Raw genomic sequence first — 18,792 nt, forward strand, 5'->3', positions numbered from 1 at the left:
GCTTTCCTTTCCTATTGGAACGAGTGGTGAATTTATAATTCTTTCAACCCCTTGGTTTTAATAACGTATCGCTCCGTTATTCGCGCTTTATCCTTTCTCTAAATACCTATTTGAAGACTAAACCATATCAATCCATTAGGCCACTAACACAGCCCAGCTTTTAAAAAGTCCACGTCGGGCTGCTCGCGCGGTGTCCTATCAGTGCTAATCCCTCTCTCTGCAGAAACATTTGTTCTTTTCCTTTATTCGAGGCTAACGTTGGAGGGGAAGAAAAATGCAAGCCGCTGGCTTGTAGCATCCCTTTCTCCATGCAAACATGCACAAATAACATTAGGACTGTGACCGGCGTGGATGAAAGCAAGAGGCAGCACATTTCACCTGCCCACTTCATCCGCAGTTATTAATCCATATGCCGTAGGATTTCTGCAGAAGTCACGGGGTAAAGGGAGGTTTATCCAGCACCGAGGCTGGGCAGGGGGGTCTGCCAGCTTAGCACAGCCAAAGAGCTGTGTGTAGTGCTGCAGCCCAGCATTGAGCAGATCCTCCATGTACAAGCACACCCAGTATTGCATTTCTGTGATGAATGCGCTCCTGCCACGATTTTAGTGAAAAAAGGAAATCTGTTGGGCTCACGTCATCCAAAGGGCTAGATGAGTTTGGAGCGAACAGAAGCTAGTATTATTGTTTTTATTACTTTAAGGCTTTTTTAAAATTCATTTTTAATTTAAGGCTGTTATGTCAGGTCCAAAGTCTATGGATGAGCTCCCTGGTAGACCTTTTTTTAGCTTAAAAAAGCAACAGCGATAAACATCACAAGTGAACGGGAAAACTCATGTTGCACATGGTCTGTTCACTTCCCTCCATCGGAAAATCACTCCGGGCAGCTTTTTACTCCCCCAGCCATTATTTTCCATCCCTCATATAAATCATTGGATTTACTGAAGAAAAGAGGAAAGGTGCAAGCGCGGGGCTCGGCGGAGCACAAACAAAGCGCCGGCCCCCCATGGCTGGAGCCACTTGCCCCAGCGCCTCGCCGTGCTGCACTGGCAGATGACGGAGATCTGAAACCTTTACAACAACATATTTCTTGAAAGCGCCGTCGCTCCATAACTCTCCCAGCCATTTCCAGCCCCGCGATATTTCCCCCCGCCGCCACCTCCTTTGTGCTCCATTCAAGGTTTTCTGAAGTGAGACAATCTTTTGCGTTTTTTTGTCTTCTGTCTGCATCAAAGTTAGGACTTTGTTAGGGATTCTTGCTATCGGCATCTGTTACCTCTTTTTCTCAGGGGCTAAGGAGGAGGCTGCTGTATGGCTGAAAAAGGCTCTCATTCAGCCCGCAATTGCTTCTCTTTGCTTCCCTGTCACACTGTCAACCTCAATCAGAACGCAATGAAAGTGATACAGAAGCAAAGCTTTGCTGCCTCCTCCTAGAACAAAGAGCGTCCCATAGCCTAGTACAGATTTCACATCCAATTTAACTCTTTGGAAAAGGATTTCAGGAAATACATAGTCAAGAGTTGAAAAAATGGAGTTGGGTCTACTATAAAGGCTAAAAGTATTATCCTGGCTTAGATAAGCTACAAAGATAGGTTGATACTATTTTCTAGCATAAACCACATTAGCTGGCATTACACATTGAGCTTTCTTTACTCGTTAAGTTGCAAGGAGATTTGAGAGGAATTTAGCAGCTACATAAAATGACTCTTTCATGATTCTAGCTTTAACAGTCATTTTAGTCGTACAAGGTGCATGAATAGCAAGAACCTAAATCATGTTGTTTAACAAATCTGGTATTAGAGGGTTAGTCTCAGTTTACTTATTAAGAATTTAGTTGAGTAAAGGATTTTAGGACTCAGTTCTTTGTGTGGATGACAATGAAACAGGCAAGGACTTGTATTTTTGGGAACCTAAATCAGCGATACATGTTTGAACTCTGCTTTTGGGCCTACCGTTGCTGTTTTGCATCGAGAATATTTTTCTGTTTGGATTCCCACTACTGAAAATAAGGCTTCTCGGGCAGGTCGTGGGGCGGGGGGGGATTTCGCTGGGTTATCTCAAGGCGGTGTTTCTCATATTTTCAATAAGCCTGGGGTCAGTCCATCGACTGCCCTTTGCCTGCAAATACAGTCACATGCAAAATGATAAACTTTTTTTTTTTTTATTGGTTGCACTGGGGAAAAAAAAAAAAAGAGAGAGAGATCAATGTTATTTCAGTGCATTTTTTCATCCTTAAGAGCAGTCTTTCTTTATATGGGCAAGGCCCACACTAAACACATATTACCACCATTCTCCAAAGCAATTCCTTCTAGAAAACAACCTTGATCAGCGCATCTTAGCTTAACAACCCAGCTGCTAAAAACGCAGCCTAGAGCAACTTTTGATGAGCTCAGGCCTAAGAAAAATAATATTAATAATAAAATATAAACACTTTCCTAGCTAACTCAACATTTTACTGCAAAAAGCAGGAAGGGGAAGCTGGCTTTTTTACATCTCTATATACAAACAGCCCGGCGTGTTCCCTGATTCAGCAGCTCTGCAATCAGTAAAATGTCTCAGGAATGCTGACAGCTCTTCTGTGAATAAGAGAGACAGGTTTCACACGTTATGATAGTGACGGAAATGCCTCTCGAACGGCTTCTAAAAGTCATCTTGCTAGGAGAGAACACATCTCTTTAGAAATTCCCCATGAACAAGAGATGATTACAAGGAAGCGGTATGACAGACACCAACATTTCATCTCTGCATACAATTATGGTACAAATTAGAAATGCTATTATGTTAGTGCTCCATAATTAAGTAAGCAATTAAAAACAAAAACAGTTCATTAACAAATTGTCATAGCTATGCAGACAAGTGCCCAGCAAGGTCATGATAGGCAATTGCCTGAGACAACTAAACGCTGCGAGTGAGAGGCAGAAATCTGAGCACAATAACGTTTGTGGGATGAAACTCGTGTCTTTTGCAAATTACTTTCACTTGGGAAGCACGAGATATGACAATAAATGTTATTATTCCTCGAGACAGCACAATAAACATCCAAATAAGAACCTTTACAGAAAGTTAGAAAAGAAACTGGTAGCGAACCTTTTTACCTACTAATTATACGTTGTCTGGGGAGGGGGGACCGTCAAGAAGCTGAAATGAATCTGAACCGGTTTTCATAATACTTCATTGTTATCTTGTGGTTATCTGGCAATTTAGTAGATTTATCTGCTTCTCTGTACTCAAATAAATGCTCCCCCGGATAATAAATTTAGTGTCTGGTTGAATAAATGTAGTGAATGGGTTTGTAGGGTCTGATTTTTTACCTTCTGCAACATCAGTCTGATATTTCCTCTCATCTCCACCAGATTTACTCTCCAATTCCTTTTAAAAATATTTTTAGCTATGTCAACAAAAGGGACTTTAAAAAAGCCCTATCACTGCTAAGTAGATTTGGTAAAGAAGGACAATAAAACAGCGAAACAGTTAATCGCCGTGCTAATTATTTGTCCTATTTTTCTTAATACAAATTAAATGTTTCACTTGGTTAATGACAAGTTTGATCAAACAGTTTCATAAACTGATGGATTGACTTTGAAATGAATTCAGGGGGAAAAAAATGACATGATGCAGATTTGGCAGAGGGCCGTCTCTAGTGGGAACAGATGCCCAACAAATTTGGCGACTAGTTTTGTTCTCTTCTATCTGTTGCAGTTCACAATCCTAATGAATGTTATGTTTAAATAACATGAATAAAGATAAAGTGAAAATGAATTCAACTCCAGTTTGAGCAGCAGAATAGAAATGAGCAAACTGTATTATCTTCTGCCACCTAATCTGGGTTGAATTTCCTCTGTATCTTTTTTTGTTTGTTGAAGAATCCTTTTCTTGAGTCTCCTTGGCCATTGACAAGGTCTTTTGAGATGAATATGAAAAGATAGATTTAAAGGTTAAGGCCAGGGTCAGATGGTTGCAGATGTTTTGTGAGAGATTGTTCGGTTCAGTTGCGGTACTTCTCCTGACTAAGGTATTTCAAGCAGGCAGAGTCATGGCCAGCAACCATCAGTGAATTCTGTTTGTTTCACAAATGATCCATGCGAGCACAAACGCAGACGAGATGAAGTGTTCGGAGGTTTGGGGTTGTTTTTTTTTATTTTCTTTTCCAAAGGCAGGCAATGGTTTGGGTTTTTTTTTGTTGTTGTTGGTTGTTTTCTTTTTTTTTCTTTTCCCTCAAAGAGCCCTTGCTCAGGTTTTGTTTCTCAGCAGAAAGGGAGGGGCGATGCCCCGCTACCACCCGCACATCTGTGAGGATGCATTGAGAAATGCGATGCTGCTCCTGCAGTGGTTGTAGCAGAGATGTTGGGCAGCCCCGGCCAAGGCAGGGACGGGAGGCAGAGAAAAAATGCACGCAGGCTGAACCCTCCCCAGCTGCACTCAGGTGGGACAACACCATCCTCATCCATATCTGTGCAGCAGTAAAAAATTGGCAGCGTCAAGCTGGGTGGGTGTGATCCCATAGGAAACAGGTCTGTAATACCCCCCTCCCCCACAAAGGGCAATGCAGCCCCTTCACTGCTGCTTCCCTTTGCAACACACAGCCAGTGGATGCTCTACCCCAAGCCTTGCTGATGGCCCATCAGAGAAAAAATGCTGCACTGAGGGATCCCGGTGTATACCCATTGCAAAGGATATAAAAAAATGCTCTGTAATGATTTATTTGGCTGGACCATACTGAGCTGTATTCCTATGAGACCACAGTTCCTCCTCACAGAGCTCCCAGGGAGGTTGGGATCTGTGCCACCCAACCAACAACTAAATGCTACACACATAGATGCATTTTCCCCACCCTGAAAATGCACGGCCTACCTGCCTGCAACAGGGTTTTCAACGGATTCCTCAGGGAAGCATAAGGTCTCCTGTAATACCCAAGGTCTAAAATTCCACCCCCATATCACCTTCGGAAGTCTGAGTCTTGTCCATCCCTCCAACAGCAGTCATGCATGCAGTAACAAAGGTTATTTTGAGACCAAAGTGATGGATTACCCCCTCAAATTTCTTTTAGAGATGGATCTTTCCTGTCCTTAACAACAAAATTTAGTTTTCTATGCCAGTTGTCTGATGCAGAAGTGAAGCTGTAGTATCAGAGAGTTCTGTTTTCTCAACACCTTCTTACAAAAGTACTGTATATTGCGTTAGGTTTTAACCCCAGCACTGCCTGCTTCCACAGAACAGTGGTCCCTGGGACAAACCTCTGCTTAGAAAGCTTAAATGGGTAGAAAGATATTCAAATAGTTCCATATACTTTCTTAGCATGTCCATGACCAGCGCATATTTCCATTAAGTATACTGGGGATATGTTTCCTTCTAACATGGTATCTCCTGGCTTTCCAGGCTGGAAACTAAAATTCTGCCCTTCCTATATAACATTCCCCCTCTCCTTCAGGCATAACCCCACCTGTGATGTGCAGTAGGCATTTTTCAGCTTTTGCTTGATTAAATACTCTTGTGTCTGTGGGGAAGTGAAGTGTCATTTGAAGTAGTTGCTTTTTTGCTTTGCACCGTTCTAGATGCATAAAATATATGTTCCTTAATCTGTAGCTCAAGTAGTCAACTGCTTGAAGAAAACATCACTGACAGTTGTGGGTTTTATGCAAGTGCCAGCATTAAATAGCATTATTTAAATTTGCTTCCAAATACTTGTTTGATAAGTAGGGATATGGATGATTTATTCGCATCACCATTTACTAAAGCATGTTAGCTGTGTTTTTTTTTTCCCTAATTTCTACCCTACTGTCACTCTGTTTTTATATATGTTAGTTTAAAAAGATCTGCCCAATGTAAATAAGAACAATTACGGAATTACAGAGCAGGATTACTTCTGAGGGAGAAAAAAAAATAACCATGACTTGTATTCTCAGTGGCTATTCTGTTTGACTTCATCATTAAGAAAAGTATTCAGAGCATCCGAGGGGTGAAGAGTGGAGGAGTGTGTTTTCTTTTCGATATGATAGCGGCATTGAAGTTATTCTTTCCTTTACAATAGATTTTACCTTGCTTTATCTTCATAGGAAGCCGCTTTCAGTTGAAAAGCAGAAGTGAATAGGAGTGTCATGACATAGGATTAACAGTACAACCGGATAGTAAATCAAATGTTTGAGATGAAAAAATGTAGAATGTGACATGCATCGGGAGAACGAAGCGGCAGCGTTTGCGGAGACGAGGGAAAAGATGATATATAATTATCTGCAGAGGTTCTTGAGACCTGTACTTTAATTCAACTTCCAGAAACACGCAGCCTGCTTTAACCAGTCAATCTCTGTAATGAATCTAATCACAATGTAAAACATTCCCAGGAACAGTGGGCCTTGCAGAGCGCTAATTACGGATGAAACCAGTCTAAGCCTTTAAAAGAAAAGAAGGACGTACAGGAGGAAATCCACAGCATTTGACTGGACCTGCAGTTCCAATTCAGGGTGAGCAATGCACATAAAAGAGACACAACGAGTGCCAGAATTAAAGAATGAGTAGAATTAAGATTTTGAGTCTTATATATTTTGGTTTTAGGCGAGCGCTACAGACCCTCACGGTAACCACAAGTGGTGACCTATTGCTTTGATCAGCAACATCTACCAGAAAATATATTTTGCCAACAGATCCTTCTGCTCCCACAGTAATGAACCTCCACCAAAGATAAATGCATTTGGACGTGCATTTGATCTTGCTGTATGATTTGAATGCATTTGCAATTCTCTACTCACAGTTTAAATTCACTGTAGAGAGCAAGTTGCAATACTTTTAACGGGCTCTAATCTCTCTGGTTTCAGTTTGAGACCAAGAGGCATTTCATATCATCAGCAGTGGATTTGTATTGTATGCTCAGAAAATAGAACTGGATTTCCAGGGGGTTTAATTTATCAATATCTGGTCTTTATGGGAAACATTAGTTTGCATAGGAAAAGGGGTTAAAGGGAGGTTTAAATTATGTCTCTAATATTTCCTGAAAACTTTGTACAAAAATATTCTATGCCACAAAAGCCCATTAAATATTCAAACTTTAATATACATTCCTCAGTAACAAATGTACAGTTAGATAACACATAAAGAATTGTGAATGACTAATTATATTTTGCATATTTACAGCAAAGACAATTAGCAAATAGCTTTTATATGCAAAATAAATGAAAAAGTAATTAAGATGCACTAACTAGAGCAGCAATATCAAGTCTGTTGTCTTGTGATTCATTCCTAACAAACATAATAATTATGCATTCATTGTCATATAATTAAAACAGCTCTGTCCTTTAGAAAACTGGTTATTTACTGTATAATAACCTGAAGAGTGGCAGAAGTTCCTCATAATGGTGAGAAGGATAATTAAATATTTCTTCCTGGTGTCTGCTCACTCAGTTGAGTTTATTGTCTTAAACTTCTGCAAGAAAACATTTCTTTGGCAGTTCCAAGCCTTCTCCCCAGCTCACCTCCTCCCCACTGGGAAAGCTGTGCCTCTGCTATTCCCTGCTCCCACGCCAAAACCTGCCTGAGTGCTGCCAAAATGGGTACAGCATTGAATCCCACCCCAGGAGGAGGAAGCTCATGGGTCCCACTTGGGAGGATGGGGATGCTCCAGTTCAAACCATCTCCTCCATGCTGTGACCATGGTTGAACTCCTTTGGTGTCACTGCTGGAGGGGGTCACATATCTCATTTTGTGCATGAAGAATACCCCCTGGCCTGGACGTGCCACAATCCTTGGACAGAGCACAGCAAACCTCTATCCTCCAGCTGTAACCCAGTGCACCTCCACTTCTCTCCATCCTCCCACTGCTTTCATTCCCCAGCTCTTATCATAGCTCAGTAAAACATAATAAATCATTTGGTCTCAACTGGAACCATTAACCAATGCACAACAGAACATCCAGTACCATAAGCCATCTCTATAATACCAATATCATCAACCACTCTTTTTGTCTTAAAATTCCATTTTCCCGTAAACCTTAACTGCAGAACGCACCGACCTGCAGCAGAGGAAAAGCAAAGTAATTGTTTGGCTCAATGCAGGGCTGGCCTGGATCAGTAATCGGATTTCAGGGGACTCAATAGGTGAGGAGCAGGGCACAGGGAACCGGTCACCGATGTGTGCTGGGGCAGACAGACTCAGCCCTGTCCTCCTCTCGGAGCCTCAGCTCAACACCAGCCCCGTGTGAACCTGCACAGAGGGAGCTGGGGTGGATTTCATTGCCTGCAGCCCCTCAGCTCGTTGCTAGGAGTATTTGGGGTAACCTGAGATTCGCCTTGAAGGGATGAGTGAGATGCAAAATGAACAGAGAGAAAGAAAGAAAAGGATAACGTGGTGCTGTTGGCCTCTGCCAGAACCAGAAGTGTGATCTTTGCACATATTTCTCAGTACTCCAGGGCAAAAAAATTAAAGTCCCTACAGGCTTTGTTACTCAATTCATTTACTCAGACCTCTCCATCTGCTTGTTTCCTCTTTGGGAAGCAGTGGGACTTGGCCTGGCCTGAACAGAGGGACCCCACACTGCACCCCTTGAATTAGTCATCCTTCAAAGTTCTGGTCCCAAATTGGTCCCCATTCCCCTCCCACCCCCCACACTTCTAACTCAGCACAGAATGGAGGTGGGCCTTATTCTCCATTAAATTCTACACAGCAGAGATTTCAGTGTGTTCGGGCCACGCTTACACTTCCTTAGGCTAACCTGGTGCTTGAGTGCATTCCTCAACAGCTCTGTTTTTCTCCTTTATCCCCTTCATACTGATGTTGGACAACCAAGGTTTACTTTCCTCGTGCACAGCTGATGCCTAGTCCGCTGCTTGAGTCAGAACAAGGATGGAGGGCAATATCTGTTAGTATGGGCAATACCGCTGGGACCCCTTGGAAACCCATTTTCCCTCCTTATCCCTTGAAATATACAGTGCTGAAAACCATCTCTACCATGCATGGAGGAACAGGCACCACTAACCAACCTATAAGGACCATTAGCCACCCTATATGGATCATCAGCCATCCTATAGTGTACAATAGCCATTGTATAGGCAGCATGAGCTTCCAGAGCCTGCAGAGTGTCAGGACACAGCTCTGTGCAGAGCTGTCAGAAGAGACTTACTTAACCTCGCTCTGTCCCTGTTTACCCAAAGTAAGAAGATTGCAAGGCTTAGTTGATGTTTGTGAGTGCCTCAGGGTTATGAGATGATAGGCACTATGTACATGGAAGTGTGTTATAATGCATATCATAAGTAGAATTAATAAGCTATAATGTATTAATGTAAAGGTAGCACGCACTTCTGCATGATGGCCTTTCTGCTTCTTTACAGGCATCCAGAAAATGACTGTTAATTTAAAATCGGGTTAAGAAAAAGCAACATAGTCCATCAGTGTGGGATAATGAGTCAGTAAATTACATTTATACAAAATGAGTCAGCAGTAAGAACTATGATAAAAAGAGATGCGAGGGAGAGGATGCTTGGAGAGATGGATATGACACATGCATTCATTTCAGAAGTTATAATGTTCTTTTTGGAAGTCTGGCTTTGATTTTGGGCTCTTCTCATCTAAAATACTGGGGATCCCAGCAGGAGCTGGGCACACAACCAGAAGGGGGGACCTTTTGCCTCAGACATTTTCTAAAGGGCAATCTGAGCCCTCAGGAAAGAATCAGAAGGTCCTCTGTGAGTTACAGTTGGGGTGCTGGAATTGAACATCAGAAGCTGGGGTTGGGGTGAACATCAGAAGCCCTTTAAGCATTCTTGATCATAGAGGCATCAGTGTGTTTTTACAGAATCATATAATAGAATTGTAAGGCTGGAAACAGCCTCCCAAGATCCCCAAGCCCAACCCCAGCCCACCTCCACCAAGCCCACTGGCCATGTCCTTCAATGCCACATCTCCACAGGTCTTGGGGTACCTCCAGGGACTGACTCTACCACTCCCTGGGCAGCTTTGCCACTGCATCACCGCTCGTCCTGAGAAGAAGAGTTTCCAAATATCCAACCTGACCCTCCCCTGATGCAACTTGAGGCCATTCCCAGCCCCTGGGCTTCTGCCCATATCCTGGATTCAGGAAGGTTGTGACATCCAAGCACAGCTTGGATAGAAATATGTGCACATGGTCAAAGTCCTCCTCCGACTGGAACCAAGAAGCCAAACTATTGTTATGACGGGTGTTTGTATTTGCACTAATTTTGTGTTCTGCACATGCAATCCGCACCCACTGATGAGCTCTCCCAAAAGCAGAGCTTAAAATGCTATATCTACTTCAGCAATGAGCTGTTGCTCGAGCAAAGAGGATGCAGCAAGGCCAGCTCCGCACTGTAGCTTTTTTCTTTCATCTTACATTGAAAGTGGGAAAGGCAAATGGTTTCTTTCACCTCTCCAAGGTGCTGCACCTCCTGCATCTTGCAGAAGTCACCCCTGGATTTGTCCCCCTCCCAGGCATGCAAAGGGCCAGCAGTTGGCTTGGTGCAGGGCAGCCTCAGATGGACAGGAATGGGGAGCGTGCGTGAACAAGAACGATGTTCTCAGGCAGGGATAAGAGGCAAAGGAATAAAGTGATCTCTAGCTCTGCGTAAAAGAAAAGAGAGAAAATCAAATTCCAGCAGCTACAAGCTGGCTACGTTATACCGTCATAATCCAGAAATGAGCATTGATTCTGAAGAAGTCGCTTCTTCAAACTTTAACGCAACAATTAAGTATTCCATTGTCATGGCTCAATTAAATGGTATGGCCTGAGAAAATTGAGGATTGTAAAGTGAGGATGGAATGTGCTTTGATCCTCTTTCCAGGGTTATTGTTTCATTAATAAATGAACATGTCATTTGTCTCACCAGAGGGAGCTCCTGCCCTCCAGGCTTTTTCCCTTTTTTGTTCAGGTTTTATAAAGATGAATTTCCAGTGCTCTGAAATACCATGGATTAGTAGTTAAGCCTGACAGCACTTCGGGGAGTAGTGGGCTTAAAGTGCCTCACACAGGTCTCCAAAGCACTTGTTTACTAATAGAGGAAATCAGCGACCGTCTGCAGCTGCTGATATCGCATTACCATTTGGAAAGACAGTAGCTGAGATAACAAATCACACAGTTTTAATAATTACTCCTGCATTCCAGTTTTTTGTTTCCTGCATAACTGCAAAGGCTGGATTTCTTCCAAATAAACAGATAAAAACAGTATGGAACTTTTATCTTTTAATGATAATGACAACACATCATGTTTCACTAAAAGTTTCCTGCTGGATTTCCCCCCCCCCCTCCCCTCCCCACCCTGATTTTCAGAGTTTCAATAAAACGTAATTATACTTTATAATTCCGCTCTTTTAATCTTCACTTCAAAAACTATTCACAGTGAGCAAGTTTTGCCAGGCACAGGGAGGCAGAGCGGCCCTTCCCCACATCGGGCTGCTCACAAATTCTGTCTTGGGGTAAACCTGTCACCAAACGGCGCAACCCAAGCTGCTTTGCATTCCGATTAATAGCCCGCCTCATTTGAATACAAAATAGCCCCGTTTATGTGGTTATTAAAAAAAAAAAAAAAAAAAAAAGTAACAAAACCATTTGGCAGCGAAAGGATGTTTGAGCCAGGATGCGTCTTTTCTGTCCTTATTTCTTTTTCTTCTTCTTTTTTAAATCCTGAATGGAATATACTTTGGTGTCAGGACGCTTTCGTATCGATGGCGAGGCACTCAAAGCAGTGCCTATAAGAACCAAATGGGGAATGCGTGCTCTGGGAGTCAGAAAGTTCTCGTTACCCCAAAACCTAATCAGATTTCAGGGGTTTTAGTGTGAGCAAATCTTCACAACTTGTCCTCTGCTATGTTGAGAGAAACGCCAGCAGTTTCATTAAGAACTCCTGTTCCTAAATAATTCCATGGATTTATTTAGAAGAGCAGAGAAGAGGAGGAGGGGAGGAATGCGGCAATTGCACCTTCCTCTCCCAACCCAAAATATCCAGACTTGAAGGTAAGGTAAACTTTTCTCACAGCTTTTAGTTTGCTTACCACCAGCCCATGTTCCACTGGGTGATTAAAGAAAGCTTTTTTAAAGCATTACTTCAGAATGATCTTAATTGGTGCAAGGTTGAGCCCTTTCTAGGAGGGGAGGGAAAAGGTTGAATAGCCTTTTCAAGTCACATGAAAGTTTCTAGGATGAATGTACGATAATTAGATTAATAAGTAGCTTAATTTATCACAGCTAAGGATTTCAACAGCCACACATTAGAGCAAGAAAAAAAAGATTAGTGTGATTCCAGTTTGTAAAAAAAAAAAAAAAAAAAATGTACTGAAACTTGATTAACCTTAAATACAAAGTGCCTTTCTTTTTGTGTGTAAATTCAGTGGTTTAAGGGGGGGAAAAAACAGTGAAATAATCAGAAAAGTCCTGTTCCGTTCCTTTCTGTGTGCTGGCTAATGAGAGATATCAGGGCTGTGCAAAAACAGCTTTTCCCTGCGAGGTTATTCTTCCCAGAATGTGGATTTAAATGGAATCTGCAGCCCGTGTGCCTGTTGAAGAGCCTGAAGATCTGCATGAGGTGTGAGACACCGGGGCTGGAAATACCCCCAGCAGCAGCCTTTTACATTTGAAGATAAAAGAAACGGAAGCAGCGAGAAAATAGGTGAAATATCTATTCTATCGGAACGCAAAGTTGCGTTCACCTTGGTGCTGGCAATGCAAGGTGAGAGCAAGGAGCCAGAGGTGTGCAAAACAGCTGTAAGCCAAAGCCGACGCCAAGTGTGCAATTACCAATGCTAATTAGCCTGCGCTGAGCACGGTGTCCAAAGTGTGCCATCATTATTTATGGGCGCTCACATCAGGTGTCATTAATCCACCTCCGGTACATCGCTGCCTTGTCCAACAAGGCTTCCCACGCTTTTTAGGAAGTCAGTGTTGGGCCCAAAGGATGGGGTTCGGCTCTCCCTGCCCCGAGCCCCAATTTGAAACAGGCCCATAAGGCGAAGGGCTTTTCCTCCCCTAGGAAACAGCAGAACAAACGACTCCGAGCCTAAAACAATAATAAGGCTGCGATGAAATGAGAAACGAGGATAGTTGCTTTTAATTTTATCTCATGTTTAAGAGGCGCCCACGAGTGCTAATGAAAGGGAGGGAGCTTTGGGTGCAATTAGGGCGCAGATAACGTGCCTTGCACGCGCCGTAGTGTCTGAGAGGTTAGCGCCAGCACGGGGAGATCATCCCAATCAAAGTGGCTGAGGGCACTTGTGCATTGGCCTGTTTGATAAGATTGATAAGTGTAACCAGTAGCTTAGGAGAATCGATTTCCACCACCAGAGATCTCCCCGGATGCTGTCATCCTTTCTTCTGTTTATATGAAAGTGAAGCTTTAAAGATGCTTTATCATCGAATGGCGAATGTGACACAGAGTTACAGACAGAATCTTGTTTTAATCACAGGGTGGAAAATTTAAGCGGGGCAGTGGTTCGCTTTAATTATGTATATTGAACAAATTTGAAGAGATGAGAAGAAACTTGTTTTTCAGCCCACTGAACCCAAGTGCTTGCCCGTAATCTAAAATGGATATCTAATTATTGTTTAACATTATTTATTTAGGAGGAGTTACGACCTCTAATTTGCCTTTAAATGATTAATTTGGTGTTTAAATAAAGCTCCTTTTATTTAATAATGTTTTCTTTAACCAATCTTTACTAATGTCAATAAACTCTTTGTTTAACCTTCTTAAAGGAAACATTTTCTCAGCTCTGAGACAATTACGAATTGCCAAAACCCATATGGAAAAATGAGCTAAGTAATTATCTAATGTTACTGCAGTGTGCTTAAGAAGAGAATATTCCAACCCAGTAATGCAAAGCAGGGGGAAGAAACAAGCTTTCCTAATCACTGGGCACCCTCACCCATGGGGAGGGGTCTTGGTAGCACCCTCCTGTCCATTGATGCCCATGACCACAAGGGATGAGCTCACACACAGGGCAAGGGAGCACCCATCACTGCCCCAAAACTCAGCTCCAGGCCTTTGGCTCTTTTCTGAAAGGCGTGTATAATGGCACATTTATGTTACCTTATAGTACATACTGGCCATCAGATTTCAAAATGAACACCTGCTGTGTGTTGAGCACCATTTCTATGGGATAAAACTGGTATTTGTGACAAGCTATGTGCATGTTCTCTTGATCTTGTGCCTTCCTCAGAAGATAATGAGAAACAATAGGTAACACTAACAAAGGCAAAACAATGTCCAGGAGATCAGAAAGTGGGGAAGTAATGGACAAGAAGGAGAGACAGGGCTTCAAGCAGGAGCAAGGAGCAAGACTACAGAGGATGGCAAAGGGCAGAAGGAAAGCAGAAAATCCAGGATGTGAGAGTCACAGGCTTGTGCCAGTCTGGTTGGGGAGATCTCCATGGATGGAGGCTCCACAGTCCCTCTGGGCAGCATGGTCCAGTGGTCAACCAGCCTCAAGGCAAATAACACCCTTCCTGTGCTGGGAATGGGACGTCCTGGATGGGATGACTTCTCAATCTTGGTCTTGTTTTGTTATTGACCCAAAAGTTCACGTTGAGACCAAGGAAGGTCTCCAGCAAGTGAATGTGTGGCAGGTTTGTTCTTACAGTGGGAGTAATGCCTGAAGCTGGTCAGGAGCTGTGGGACAACAGGACAGAAACATCTGTCTGTGATATCTGCAGAGATATCACATGTGGGAAAAGAAATGATGGACAGGTGAACCACAAACCAGGAAGGGGAAAAAAGCAGAAAACTCTCAGAAGAGCAACAAACATTAAGAGGGGTGAGACTCAACCAAACATTAGGAGCAGAGCTGTAGAAGACTGTAAGAAATGTGAGTCCACATTGGTTACTGTCTGGAGCTCAAGTAGTACCAAAGTGAACAGACATCTGTTGGCACTGCAGTCCACAAAGAGCAAAGCTGCCTCGGTGTGGCTGGAAGCTCAGCAAGCATTAGGTGTCCAAAGCATCTTGTTCTTCCTCTGCTCTGGGAGCAGGTGGGAGCCTGAGAGAGCTGCAGGGAGCTGGTTCCTTGCTGGCCAGAGCCCAAAATGTCACTCAGTAGTGTCTGCACTTCTGTTCCCCACCACCTGAACATCCAGCAGGTCCCTGCTCTGTTCCCAGCATCCCTTCACTGACATAAAATATTCTCCTGTTATCTTTCTTTTTTAACACTGGCAAAGACCTTTCGACTACTTGTCTTCCGAAGTTTTGATGTGAGAGGTTCAAACTGTTTCCTAACAATATGACCCAAGACCTCATTCAAGTTGTGGACATCCTTAGCTCATTACAATACACACCTAGGCTGATACACTGGCATGGGCAATTTATCAGGGATTTGAAAGGTGAGAAAATCCATGTTCAGCTTCTTCTTTCTCTCTTGTCTTATCCTGACACTTATAGACCATTCCTTGGAAATTCAGACTGAGGCCACACAACAGCAGAGCCCAGCTGATGCCATCAACACAACTAGGAATCTCTTAGCACTCACCTGCAAGCAAATCTCCATGTAAGTGATGAGACTGGAGCCAATACACGAACAAGAAGGATCTGGGGACTCCCAAGCTCCCTTCCAAAGCCAGCAGAGTTGTATGAGCTGCTACCTTAGCATCTCCTTGGAGCTGGGCCAGCACATCAAGGGTGAAGAGGAGTTGAATCCTGCCTTTAGCTCTGGCCCTGGTTTTCCACGTGGGGTTCCTCTTCCAATGAATGCAGCCACACACCACTCCAGATGTTCAAAGAGGGACCAGCCTCCCACAGACCCTATGGGAATGATGAACAAAAGGACAGTGAGCAACGACGTGTCTTCAAATCTTCAGTTCACAAGCCACCATGAGCTGTTTGCCCTGTACGTTATAGGAAGCAAAGCATAATCTCAGCTGGGTCACAGGTGAACAAGTAGGTGCTGTTGCCCTCAGGCAGCTTGACGGGATACCATCACCTACTGGACACAGCGTGTTAAAGATGAACCTCCTTTAAAATAGCTAATGACCTTCAGCCTGCTAACTCCATGTGTGCCCAGCTGCTTGTTAGAGGTCAAGAAATGCCTGGTTAAAAGCTCCTGCCCCAACTCCCACCCAGCATGGCCAAGTCTCCTGAGACTTGCTTGGCAGCCCAACCACATATGGAGCTGAATCACAGTACACATTCCTCCACTGGGGTCCTCTCAATGTTAGGAGACGACATGGCCTGCCCCAATGGACATGGGAATAGTTTTTCCAGAAAACATATTGACATATAGGAAGAAAGTTCTCTGCATCAGCCAATGCAGAGCCCTCAAACAGGGGTAGGATGCATCCAAACTTGTATTATTATTATTTAATAAACAAGTTATTGTGCCTTTTTCTTGAATCCACAATAGGAAAAAGGTAGATGTGGCACCGAGGGATATGGTTAGTGGACGTGGTGGGGATAGGTTGATGGCTGGGCTAGATGGAAAAGATCTTAGCGGTCTTTTCCAAACTTAATGATTTTATGATTCTATGAAGGAATAAATCAAACGGCTTTTTGCATCCATCATCTCTTTAGACAGGACTTGCACAGTGCTCTCAGCTGCTGAAAAGCCTCACTAACCTAATCTAAGTGAAAATTTAACAATCAAATGGAGTTATAAACTGCTAGTTAGAATAGAACTTAGCTTTCACACCTCTGTTAGCTTTTCATCAACCCTGCAAAATTGCCACTGCCTGCATGGACAGGAATGGGTAATATTGTTTGATGAATGAATAAAATATCAGGTAGGAAGCATTTTGTTTGCCTGGATCTTCATTATCTCCATCTCCACCCTCCTGAGCTCATATGTAGGCTGTGTGTCTGGGCAGGTATGGTTTTCCTTTCTGGTTATTTGCTGTTTGGCTTGTATTAGCAACTACTACCATGGAGCCCTGGAGGAAGCTCAAAGTTGAAGTTGTTTCCCCTTTCATCTCACGTCATTAGTTCAAGTGACAACATTATGGATTTTGTTCTGGGGCTACAAATTCACTTAGATTACATACCCCACTGTAGATTTCTACAATGAAATACAGGATTGGTAGCTTTTGTGAGAGGGACAATAAAAAAACATAAGCAATTCTAGCAATGGGAGAGGACAAGTTGGAAGAATATTAGGAAAAAATTCTACTCCAAAGGAGTGGTGATGCAGTGGCACAGCTGCCCAAGGAGTGGTGAGGTCACCATCCCTGAAGATGTCCAACAGCTGTGGAGATGTGGCACTGAGGGACGTGAGCAGTGGGCATGGTGGGGGTGGGCTGGGGTTGTGCTTGGGGATCATGGAGGTCTCTTCCAACCTGAATGGTTCCGTGACTCTGTGATTCTACAAGTATTTTCCCACCTCACCGTAACAACCCTCAAAGCCAGAAAAAACATATTCTCCGTGATTCTGTTTTTGTTTTGCTCTCTTGTTTATTTTCATCTTAACATTAATTGCCCCATAAAGTCTGCTTGGTTTTATCAATTAGCTTTTGCGGTGAGAAAATATTTTAGCTCCTAATACAGCGTAATGATTTTTTTCCCTATTTGCTGAGGGGGTTATTAATAAATGTCCCCACTGGGGTTAGAACTCTGGTGCACTGGTGTTTGCTTTAGGGGAAATGAGGGATTGGAGGAAAATCCTAACCAAACGGAGCTGTAATTAGAGGGAAAGCAGCTGCAATTAGAACTATATGTTCGCCTACACCCATGGCACGCGGGGACAGACCTCCCCTTGACTCAGGCAGGGATGGCAGCAGCAGCTCAGCCATGGCAAGAAGGGGAAAGCTGTGGGTTTCCCTTCATTTCCAGATGTTGCACTGTGCATTCAGCATATTTTCCAAGGAAAAGCCTTTCAAGGAAGATTTCTGCTCAGCAGAGAAGCCAACTGCAGACTCCTCTGGGCTGGGATTTCACCCTGATCTCTCACTCCTTGCTATTTATTTAGCCTGAACCGCTGCCACCAGCACTGCTGGGCTCTCTGGTCAGCTGCCAGCAGTGAAGGTCCTTCAAACACCGCATCCCAGTGCACATCAGACACCCTCACTGCTACCTGCAGAGTCTTCTCCTGTGGCTGTAGGTTCTCCAGGGCTGGATGGCAAAGCCTGGCAGACCTCGTCCTCCTTCCTGCTGCCACAACGGGCTTTGTTCACCAAGGAGAGGACCAGACGCCGTCCCTGCAGCTTTCCTTCCTGCTACAAATCTGAACTCATCGTTGCAGGGAAATGAGGCAGCTAATAGGCTGTCCTAGCAAAATCACATCCAGCCATGAGACACAAGTTTCTGGAAAGATGAATTTTCCGGCCTGCAGCCTGATGGGAATTCAGGCTGAGTTAAAACATTAGTGTTTGACTTTATCAATTAGCCGAACAACATTAAACACTTTCATACAGCAAGGACACATATGGAATAATAAAAAAAAGCACAACAGATGTGCAATGCTGCTTAATATGGCTTTTAGCTTAATTCATCTCATTGCAGAAAGCTGTAATTCTCATGGTTTCTGAACACCAGCGACTGATGTAACATGTTGTCCTTCCCTCTTTTTTTGGCTAAAAAAAAAAAAAAAAAACCAAACCAAAACAATCACTATTATAGCACTATTAGCTTTAAGGATTTACAGCTTTGCTTCTTTCACAGCAGAGATCAGAAGTAATATAATTTGTTCTGGGTAAACCTGACCGTGTCCTTACAAGCCTCTGCAGGGCACCTCATATTGGCATGCCCTGTAGGTTCCCCATACAGCCCTGTGTAGGAAACTTGTTAGGAGTTGGTTGGTTACAGAGACCCATGTTTGAGTGCAATCTCCAGCCCACCACATCCAGAGAAAGCAGACAGAAAGCAGCAGCACTGTGCAAAGGCTTATCAC

At 43.4% G+C, this 18,792-nt stretch overlaps 2 long non-coding RNA genes across 2 annotated transcripts in view; one reads left to right on the forward strand and one right to left on the reverse strand.

The window, feature by feature from the left end:
* LOC107053584 overlaps positions 1 to 18,792 on the forward strand; it is a 123,407-nt gene that overhangs the window by 101,534 nt on the left and 3,081 nt on the right. Inside the window, exon 17 of the long non-coding RNA XR_005860114.1 lies at positions 6,336 to 6,455. This is a non-coding gene — a long non-coding RNA (uncharacterized LOC107053584). The remainder of the gene's footprint in view (positions 1 to 6,335; positions 6,456 to 18,792) is intronic.
* LOC101752106 overlaps positions 1 to 18,792 on the reverse strand; it is a 93,044-nt gene that overhangs the window by 24,211 nt on the left and 50,041 nt on the right. The window contains exon 2 of the long non-coding RNA XR_210740.5: positions 15,448 to 15,719. This is a non-coding gene — a long non-coding RNA (uncharacterized LOC101752106). The remainder of the gene's footprint in view (positions 1 to 15,447; positions 15,720 to 18,792) is intronic.

Source organism: Gallus gallus, chromosome 5, assembly GCF_016699485.2.
Source record: "Gallus gallus isolate bGalGal1 chromosome 5, bGalGal1.mat.broiler.GRCg7b, whole genome shotgun sequence".
Lineage (NCBI taxonomy): Eukaryota > Metazoa > Chordata > Aves > Galliformes > Phasianidae > Gallus > Gallus gallus.